Source organism: Chrysochloris asiatica, unplaced genomic scaffold (assembly GCF_000296735.1).
Source record: "Chrysochloris asiatica unplaced genomic scaffold, ChrAsi1.0 scaffold00207, whole genome shotgun sequence".
In the NCBI taxonomy this organism is placed as follows: domain Eukaryota; kingdom Metazoa; phylum Chordata; class Mammalia; order Afrosoricida; family Chrysochloridae; genus Chrysochloris; species Chrysochloris asiatica.
Genome location: NW_006408725.1, coordinates 5,198,859 through 5,209,497, shown reverse-complemented (window position 1 = coordinate 5,209,497; position 10,639 = coordinate 5,198,859). Strand labels below are relative to the sequence as shown.

At 40.2% G+C, this 10,639-nt stretch overlaps 1 pseudogene; it reads right to left on the bottom strand.

Annotated features, from left to right (window-relative positions):
* Positions 1-5,489: 5,489 nt before the first annotated feature.
* On the bottom strand, positions 5,490-7,059 carry LOC102814522 (annotated as a pseudogene).
* Between the last annotated feature and the right edge of the window lie 3,580 nt (positions 7,060-10,639).

The window sequence follows — 10,639 nt, the reverse complement described above, 5'->3', positions numbered from 1 at the left end:
CTGACTCTGCTTCTGCCACCTCCAAAAAACTCTTAAGATCATTTTGATTTTCTTTTTTACTTTTGTTTTTTACTCTTTATTGTGAATTGAGTGAAGGTTTACAGAGCAGATCATCAGTTTCACATTCAACAAATCATATACTTCATTTCATTTTGGTGATTGCAATCCCCTCCGACTAACATCAGTCATCCCCCTTCCTCCCTGTGATTTTTATTTCCACTTTACCCTTCTTCCAAGCCTTTCTGAACTTTTTCCTTAGGCAAATGCTGTCCTTTTGATCATGAATGGGTTAATATATTCCATTATGAGTACACCTCACTAGTGTTATCGTCGTTCCCCACCCCCATATACCTATCTACCACTTAGACAGAAAATTGGGCCATGAGGGTAAGTTCAATTCCAGACCTGAAGGGTGACTGAGAGCGAACTATTCTCGAAGGGATCGTGTTAGATGGTCCTGGATAGACTGGGAGAAAATATTATTTATTTTCTTTTGGAAGTGCACAGTGTATTCAACATTTTTTGTCAACACCACAGTTTAAAAAACATCATTTCTTCTATCTTCCTTTTCCACTATCAAATTTTACATGAATCTGAAGTGATTATAAAGATCAAGGCTTGCGTTTAAAACTTTAAAAAGGTCTTCTGCAGAAGATTTACACAGTGCAATAATTTGTGTATCGAACACTTAACAATAACAACATGCATGTGTGTGTATACACACACATACTCATATACATACATACACACACAGTTTTTTTTGTACATAAGTAGTTTGTTCAAAAGTTATCATGTAGGAAAAATAATTGGTGAGTTGATAAAAGAAGCAAGGCCTTTACATCTTCCAAACTTGGCACTTTTCTAAGTTGAAAATTAGGATGGAATGAAAAAGACCTTTTATTACATGTAAAGCAAATAGAACAAAGTCTAACATGTATTGTACATTTTATATAAAGGTTTGTTAGATAAAATAAGGATTGCTAGTGTGACACTGTAGAATAAACACTGGAATTTGAACTCAAAGTTTGGTTGTTCAAACCCATCAGCTCAGCTCCTCCTCACAAAACCAGTACCAAGTTTCTATGAGTAGGAATTGATTCTATGGCACTTAACAAGAACAATAATGTAAAATAAATGTGTCTCTGTGATGGTTAAGTTAATTAAATGTCAAACTGGTTACGCCATGAATTTCAGTGGTTTGGCAGGTATTATGTAATCACCCTCCATTTTATGATTTGATGTCAGCAGTCAATAAGTAGAAAGGGGAGTTTCCTTGGAGACATAGCCTGATTCCAATGTATTTGGATGTTCCAGGGAGAACATCAGTTATACAATGTCATTTCATTACACTGATTATAATCTCCTCCATGCATCATTATTCAACAGTATTTGCTTCTATTTCCTCTGCTTGTTTTGTTTTGTTTTTGAGGGGTAGGGGATGTACACAAAAACATTCAGGAATATATAATCATTTAAACAACCAAAGGTCACATTCTGCAAGCCTGTCTCCTGCCTGCCAGTCTTTCTCTTTCCATGAGTCTAGAGTTCTCAGCTGCTCTCTCTCTCCATGTCATCATCTCTGCTGCCATCTCTCATGTCACTGCTTCTCTGGATAGGGTCTCACATTCCGTTCATGTTCTTCTTCCTTGATGGTCCTAGAGTCCTCTATTTCTGGACTATAAGATTAACTGCTCCCCCATTTTTGTTACAAAACTTCTACCTTTTCAGTCATGGCAGTTGCAATTAGTCATGATAACAATTACTCACTAATGTATCTTAAGAATCTTATCCCCATCTCTTTTCACCAGACCCATCTAGACAAGATGGAAACTATTCAGTGGGAATTCTACCTTCCCTTGCACTCTCTTAAACTAAACTCCCTCTTGAAAACTTGTAAGCCAGTCACTTCATGCCTTTATCACCCTTTCATTTTAGAGAGTCAGTATCTAAGTTGCCATTCCCTATCTACCCTGTATACAGAGGGGATAGGCTTGATGCTTGATGTGAAGACTCCTTTGATCTCAGTTGGTATTTTGAGCTACTACATCCATAAGTATAGGTCAATTTCATCAAAGTGTAGCAATTTACACTTGTTTCCTTTATCAAAAATTTTGTTTTTTTAATCTTCCTCTAGTCGTATTCTGATCATCAAGCCATTGAGGCTAGGTCAAATGGGTACTATCTACAAGTTTGGGTATTCTTATGCCTCTTCCTTCACTTCTTATAAACTGGATGATTCACTCTCAGCTCTAGCCCTCCATGGCTCTGTCCTTGTCCATGGGTTCAGGAGTCCCCAGGTCTCACCACACTTCAGACCAACCAGCCCTTCCTCTTCTCTCTCTCATCTCCAGGTCAAGAGGAGTCTATGGAACATGGTTGAACTCAGCACATTTCTTCATTGCTGCCTTTCTCCCTAGACCAGTAGACCAACGTGGTCACCAGCAAGTTTACATGCCTGCTCATGTGTTCCCTGAGTTTCAGTCTTGGAGAGGGGGGCTTCTCTCATTCAACTCATCATCTGTTGACTTCCAGTTGTTGGCAAATTAGTCAGGAGTTCCTATCCAATGTGCAAGCTTTGGGTTCGTCAGTCCCTGTAACCATGTGAGTCAGTAGAAGCTTCCAGTCTGACACCTGACCCATAGGACTTGTCAGCCTCCACAATTGCATTAGTCATTTCCTAAATCACTCTATATATTTCACTAATTTTGCTCCTCTATGATGGTGATGGAGTCCTGGTGTGGTGCTGCTGGTTAATGCGCTGGACTGCAAACTCAATTTGAACCACAAGATCAGCAGTTCAAACTCACCAGCCACTTCTTGGAAAGCCTATACAAGATTGCTATGGGTTGGAACTGACTCACCAGCACTAAACAGCAACAACAACAACAATGGTGGTGATGGTGGTGGTGTGCCATGGAGTTGGTTCCAACTCCCTGCATAGCGACACTGCATAGGGTTTCCAAGGCTGTAAATCTTTAAGGGAACAGAAAACCTCAGCTTTCTCCCATGGAACAGCTGGTAGTTTCAAACTGTTAATCTTGAGGTTAGCAGTCTGACTCATAACTGCTACGCTACCAGAGCTCCTTTTGCTCCTTTATAGAATCCAGCGTAAAGCAATATCCAAATCTTTAAGTTTAAATATAGCAGTTTAATGGTTATGTGAAACTAAATGACTTAAAGATCTGTTTTTTGAAAGAGTTTTCACTTGGGGAAGGTGGCGAGGGACAGGGGTATCTGACATCTTATATTGGGAGAAACAACTAGACAGGCAAAGGACATGGAATAAAGAGGACTAGAACTAGGAGTTCTGCTTTTCTTGCTAGCTTTAAATTCAGCACTGTTGATGAGATTTTGTGATAGGGACAGAAACTTCTCAAGATTTCTACCTTGGGAGCCACCTTCTCTCACCTCTGCACAAAATATGAAGGAGAAGGCTCTTGTAAGTAACAACTGAATGACAGACCAAAGTGCAAGATGCAATGGTTGCTAAGCTACTATTTGACCAAAAGTTACTATGATCCTCGTAAAAGAAAAAACCAAGAAAACAATTATGACACTTAAAAAGTCAATAAAACTCCAACATACGTGTCAATGAAAAACATCTCTCTCCTTTATAAAAACAAAACAAAACTAGTGGCAGCAGCTGCAGCCATCACTTTCCACATTAAATGGTTTTTCCTCTGATGAAAGATCAAACTGCAGATCTCTATGGATAATTGCTAGTTCATAATAGAGATCATTGAGCACTAAAAAATTCTCATTAGGACTCATGTAACTCAATGTTGTCAGTGCTCCCAGAATGTGAAATTTTAATACAACATTGAAATATTATAATGATGTGAAAAGCCAAAGTAACTGGACCCTGACTGTTTGACAAGTCATTAAATGATAGCTTAGTTGTAACATTTTCCTTGCAAAAATCTGATCTTGAAATAGGGCATACATTTCCTGCCACTCACCCGGTTTGTTGTCCCTGCTTATCGTATACTTATTCATGGGATGGGGAGGTAAAGGAATTTGTAGCTTTTGGTGGGAGTATGTTACAGAACATATCGATATATCATCTAGAAAAATTGAGAGGGAGAGAACAAAGCATAGAAGAAAGAACCTATATTCATGAAATCCAGAGTCCTGGTAGCATATGTGTTATCTGTTGGGCTGCTAGCCACAAGGTCAGCAGTTCAAGTCCACCAGTAGCTCCTCCAGGAAAAGATGATGTATTCTGTTCCATAAAGATTTACAGCCTCAGAAACCCTATACAGGACCTCTGTGTGTTGGAACCGATTGGATGGCACTTAACAAGAAACAACAGTGCCTGCCTGTACCTCTTGGCTCATGGTCCTTTTTCCTTCTTCAAGTCTTGCAGTGTCTTCAAATCTCTCTTGTTGCTGAGGTCATCTCCTTGCCTTCTCGCTTTTGTCTCTGGACCAAATCTCCTTTTGCCTTGCTGTTAGAAAGATGAATATTAAGGCATTTGGGCCTCACCTGGGTAATCCAGGATAATCTCTTTGTTTCAAGATTCTTAATCACATCTGCAAAGATCCTTTATTTTCTTATCTGGCAACCTTTATAAGCTCTAGGAACTAGGACCTGATATCTTTGGGCAGCTCTTATTCAGCCTACCACAGTCCATTTTCTGACCCCCAAAGATTCACATGCATCCCACATGCAAAACACATTCACCTCATCCCAACATTCCCAACATCTCACTCAACTGCAGCATCGATTCCAGTCCAACATTTTGTTTCTTGAGATACAGATTATGAAAGGGTTTAAAAAAGTTTGCTGAAAAAAGGAATCAAAAGATAATGGATGTTTTCCATGAACTATTTGAAGTCCACTTATGTAAACTAATTTGCCTTTGTAAATTTACAATATAAAATGAGTTTATCAGGAGGAGAAAAATAAAAAGATGAGCTAGGCTTAACCAGGCAGTGGCCTTACTGTTTGAAACACTGATGAAGTAGGAGCACTAAGTGGCCTTGCACCTGCTGATGTGGTTGTCAGGCAACACCAGAAGTGATTGAATGTGTGCATCCGTATATGTCTACTGATGTGCTTTTTATAAATGCACAGAAACAAAGGTGGAGGGAGGACAGAAGAACTTCAAATCAGCTTGTCCTCATGTAACTGTCTAATCAATTGGATAGTGTTCAAAAGACCAAAACCTGAGACTTGAATCACATTTGATAACCTCCTTAGAGAAGTGCAAAGAGTCATTATTATTATTATTATTATTATTATTTTGGAACTAAATCTTTATTTACAGGACACAGTAAGATATGAAATTCCACACAGAAATAAGAAACCCAATGATAGGAGAGGCTTCATACAGTATGTAAAGTTTGGAACTGTTCAAGTATAGTTTCGTTGTAAAAAGTGCTACATAGCAAATCACATTTATAAAGAATTCTTAGTAGAGAAACAGTAAGACGAACTTATACCAAACAAAGTACACAACAAACAACTTATGACTCAGCTGTACAATCTTAAAAGTTAAAGGTCCCAGGAGTGCCATCCGGAACTTGGAAGGCATACCCTTCAGAGGTAGTTTCTGGCACAACATTCTGATCTTCTTCTTCCTCTACAGAGAAGTACTTCTCAATCAGACTCAGTGAAGCCTTGTACACAGACTCATTTTCATGGTTTTGCAGAGCTTCAATTTTGTCCAAGCCTCCTCATTCTTCAATCAGTATACTAAGTTTCTCAGTTTCACTTATTTTCTCAGCAGCTTGAAAGATATTTGAAATGGCATCCAGAATAACCAGAATAATTTTTGTATCCTTTGCAGTTAAAAGGTTCATCAATGGACGAGGTATACAATCTGTTCAACTGTTCCATCACTTGTATAGTTGGTCACAGCCCACACAGCTTCTTTTTGAGTCTTGAAGTCTGCCTTAGAGAGAATGTCAACAAGGAACGGGACTAATCCATAATTGACTACTTGTTGTATCTGGTCCTGACGACCTGCTGTAATGTTTGACATGGTCCATATAGCTTCCTTCTGAATATTAGTTTTGGGATTTGTTAGCAGGCTGGGAAATATAGCAAGTGCTCCTGCATCTATTCCAACCTGAGTCTGTTCATCTGTCCCAGTGACAATATTCCTGATGGCTCTTAGCGCAGGAGTCACAATCGGCAGCTCAGTAGCTCCTAGAAGCTTCACAAGTTGGGGCACAACTCCTGTCTTCACGACCATCTCAATCCGTTCATTTGGACCATGGGTAAGATAGGAAATAGCCCAGCAGGTATCTGCCAATACTTCTGGATCATCGTGATGCAGAAGACGAATGAAAGTAGGGAGAATCTGCTCAACAGCATCTAATGGGGGTGCAGGATTCTTGTTTCGACAAAGATTTGAAAGTGTCCATGTAAGATTCCGCAAGTATCCACATGCTAAAGATGACATATCAGGAACTGCAAGTAGAGCTAAAAGAGGGTCGACTGCACCATACTTGATAACCAAGTCTCTGAAAGGTGAACCATCACCTGCAATGTTTCCTAGAGCCCATACAGCTTGTTCACTGATATGAGCATGAGGAGATGCCAACAGAGAAATGAATGCTGGGATAGCACCTCCGTCTACCACAGCCTTGGTCTGTTCTGATGTCCCAGAAGAAATGTTAGTAAGTGCCCAAGCAGATTCAAACTGAATGGGGCTACAGTCAATTCTGCCCAAGAAGGATACAAATTTTGGAATCAAGCCAGCCCGGATTATGTTGTCTATGGGGGGCTGTTTTTCCCTGGAAAGCAGTTTCCTAGCAGCTTGAGTAGCTTGGAGCTGGCTTTCCAAATTGTTGCTATTTATGCCTTTGAGAATGTTATCTACAGACCAATTTACAGTACCCTGGTTGTTGCGGTTTTCCTGCAGTGGCGAAGTAGCATCATCAGGAAAAGTGCTTACATTTCTCCTTTTCAGCATCTGGTCATCCTTCTTAGCTTTCCTCAGCTCCACATTAACTTCTATACTGCGCCGCCTCATTTCTGTACTGTCTTTCCCCTTGTTCTTGAATCTGTTAACCGGGCAGATGGTGAATTAACATTATCATTGGTGGACATGATTGTGAAACAAAAGTTGCAAGCTGCGGAGCAGGTTCAGGCTTCCACAGAAGGTGGAGCGGGGCTTACAAGCTGTAGATCGGCTGCCCTCCGGAATCGTCCAACGCGGCTCAGACCAGAGACCGTGTCCATTATTTTTTAAATGAGTAAATCTTTCTAACCAACATTTAACTGCTGATTTTATCCTCAAGTGAAACACTTATTAATAATTGATCAGTGGTAAATTCTCGGTGCATAAGAAGAGACTTTAAAGCTAGTCCATTCTTTATTTTACTTCTGAGTTGGAAGTAATTTGCTTTCCAGCCTGCTCCTGCTGTTGTTCTTCTTGAATTCCAAATCCAAGGGCAATTATACCTGCCATGGCAGCTAGTTTAGAAACCTTTGCTAAAACAGTGTGATCTTGCACACATCCCACCTCCTTCCCTTTCTATTAAACATATCCTACTCACTGAGAATTTAAACAAGCCCCTGACATCATCACTCTTCTAAAAGCAAGTGGGATCCAGCCCTTCTTGCAAACAGCTCCTGATAGAGGCCAGGCCACTGACCCCAGCTCCAGTGATGGCCACTCTCTGCCCATAGTTCCTGTGGACAAGTCTAGAGAGAATTTCCAGAAACAGTTATTTTTTTTTAAGTTTTATTGTGAATTATGTGATAGTTTACATGGGAGAACATTAGCTTTACATTCATCCTATCATGTATCGTTTCATTGCCATGGTTACAATCCCCTCCATGCATCATCATCCAACAAAAGGGTATACCCTGTAAACCTGCCCCCTGGTCATCAGCACACAGACCCTCTCCCTTTCTGTGTAGAGTTCCCAGCAGCTACATCTCTCCACATCACCATCTCTGCCTCTATCTCTGACATCACTGCTTCTCTGACATCCTGCTCTCTGCTCTTCTCCATTGATGGTCCCAGGGACCTCTGCTCCTAGACTGCAAAGTCAGTCACTCCCCTCCTTTTGCTACAAAACGTCTACCTTTACATTTCCAACCCTCGCAGTCAGTCCTGATAACAATTATTCACTATTGTATCACAAGAGACCTATCCGCATCTCCTTTCATCAGCCCCATCCAGACAGATTGGATACTACTCTGGAGATTCTACCTTCCTCTGGATCTAGGCTCCCTCTTGAAAGCTTGTAAGCCAGTCACTTCTTGTCTTTGTAGCCCCCTCCCCCACCCATTTTGAGTAGCCAATGTCCAAGTTGCCCATCCCTGTTTACATTGTGTATGGAGGGGGTGGGAATGATTCTCGCTGTAAAGATTTGTTGCCTGTTTTGAGCTACTGCATCCATAGGTGTAGGTCAAGTTCATCAAATTGTAATAGATTACTCTTTTTTTCCTCTTCTTTCTTCTTCTAGTTGAACTCTGATCATCCAGTCATTGAAGCCAGATCAAGTAGGTATTATCTGCAAGTGTGGGTGTTCTTATGCATAAGCCCTCTCTTCTTATCAGCTGGACACTTCACTCTCCACTCTAGTCCTCTGTGGCTATTTTACTAACTCTGGGCCCAAGAGTCCCCAGGACTTGCCACGCTGCTGGCCAACCAGGTCTCCACCAGGTTCACAGGAGTCTATTGAAGCTTGTAGCGTCATTGCTGTTTTTCCCTCACAGAAATAGTTTTATATGAATAAAATGTACAATGTAAAATTTTAACTTGGTGGCATAAATCTTTGGCTTAGAAATAAATTTTATTTTTAAACCCAAAAAGTAATTTTGGTTTTGAACCAAAATATCTATTTTGAACAGGCTAAAATTCATTTCAAATCCTGATATGGTGCTGCAAATGGACTGGTTACTGTAAAGTTGGCAATTTCAATCTCACCAGTCATTCTTGGAAACCCTATCCAGGGTTGCTATGAGTCAGAACTAACTTGACAGCACACTAAAACAACAACAGAATTCATTTCAGTCATCTGATTACATTTTGCATGTTTCTTTAATATCTCAAAGAAATTAATTTTGTCCATAAAGAAGTCCTATCTTTTTAGTCAACTTTTCAAAGTGAAGAGATTAATGATATATGTCTTAATGAGCAGCAGAAAGAAAAGGAGATTCACTACATACATAAGCTGAAGTTTTCTACATAATTGCGATAGTCCAGTAATATATATTGTTGTTGTTAGGTGCCATCAAGTTGGTACCAACTCATATAGCGACCTTATGCACAGCAGAACGAAACACTGCCTGATCCTGGGCAAACTTCACTACTGTTGCCATGCTTGAGTCCATCGATGCTGCCACTTGACCAATCCATCACGTTGGGGGCCTTCCTCTTTTTCTGTGACCATCCACCTTACCAAACATGAATTCCTTCTCCAGCGATTGGTCCCTCCTGACAATATGTCCACAAAGTATGAGAGACAAAGTCTGGCCATCCTGGCCTCCAAGGAGCACTCTGGCTGCACTTCTTCCAAAACGGATCTATTGGTTCTTTTAGCAGCCCATGCACTTTCAATATTCTCCTCCAACACCATAACTCAAAAGCATCAATTCTTCTATAGTCTTCCTTATTCACTGTCCAGCTTTCGCATGCATATGAGGTTATTGAAAATATAGTGGCTTGGTTCAGGCACATCTTAGACCTCAAGCTGACATCTTTGCTCTTCAACACTTTAGAAAGGTCTTGTGCAAAAGATTTGCCTAATGCAACACATCGTTTGACTTCTGGACTGCTGCTTCCGTGAGTGTTGATAGTTGATCCAAGAAGAATGAAGCCCTTGACAACTTCAATCTTTGCTTAATTGATTCGAATGTTGTTTATTGGTCCAGTTGTGAGGATTTTGGTTTTCTTTACATTGAGATGTAATCCATACCAAAGGCTGTGCTCTTTGATCTTCATCAGTAAATGTTTTAAATCCTCTTCACTTTCAGTAAGCAAGGTTGTATCATCTGCATACTGCAGGTTGGTAATGAGTCTTCCTCCAATCCTGATGAAACATTTTTCTTCATATAACCCAGCTTCTCAGATTATTTGCTCACATACAGGTTGAATAAGTATGGTGAAAGAATACAACCTTGTGGCACACCTTTCTTAATTTTAAATCATTCATTGTTTCCATGTTCTGTTCGAACAACTGCCTCTTGGTCCAGGTCCAGGTTCTTCATGAGCACAATTAAGTGTTCCGGAATACTCATACTTCGCAATGTTGTCCATAGCTTGTCATGATCCACATAAATGAAAGCATTTGCATTGCCAATAAAGCACAGGTAAACATCTTTCTGATATTCTCTGCTTTCAGCCAAGATCCATCAGACATCAGCAATGATATCTCTCATTCAACAGCCTCTTTTGAATCCGGCTTGAACTTCTAGAAGTTCCCTGTCAATGTTTGCTTGCAGCCATTTCTGTATTACCTTTAGTAAAACTTTACTCACATGGAATATCAAAGAAATTGTCCGATGATTTCCACATTCTGTTGGGTCACCTCTCTTTGGAATGGGCAGAAATATGGATCTCTTCCAGTCATCCGGCCAGATAGTTGTCTTCCAAATTTCTTGGCAGAGATGAGTGAGTGTCTCCTGTGCCGCCTCACTTTTTGGAAAGATTTTAATTTTTATTCCATCAATTCCT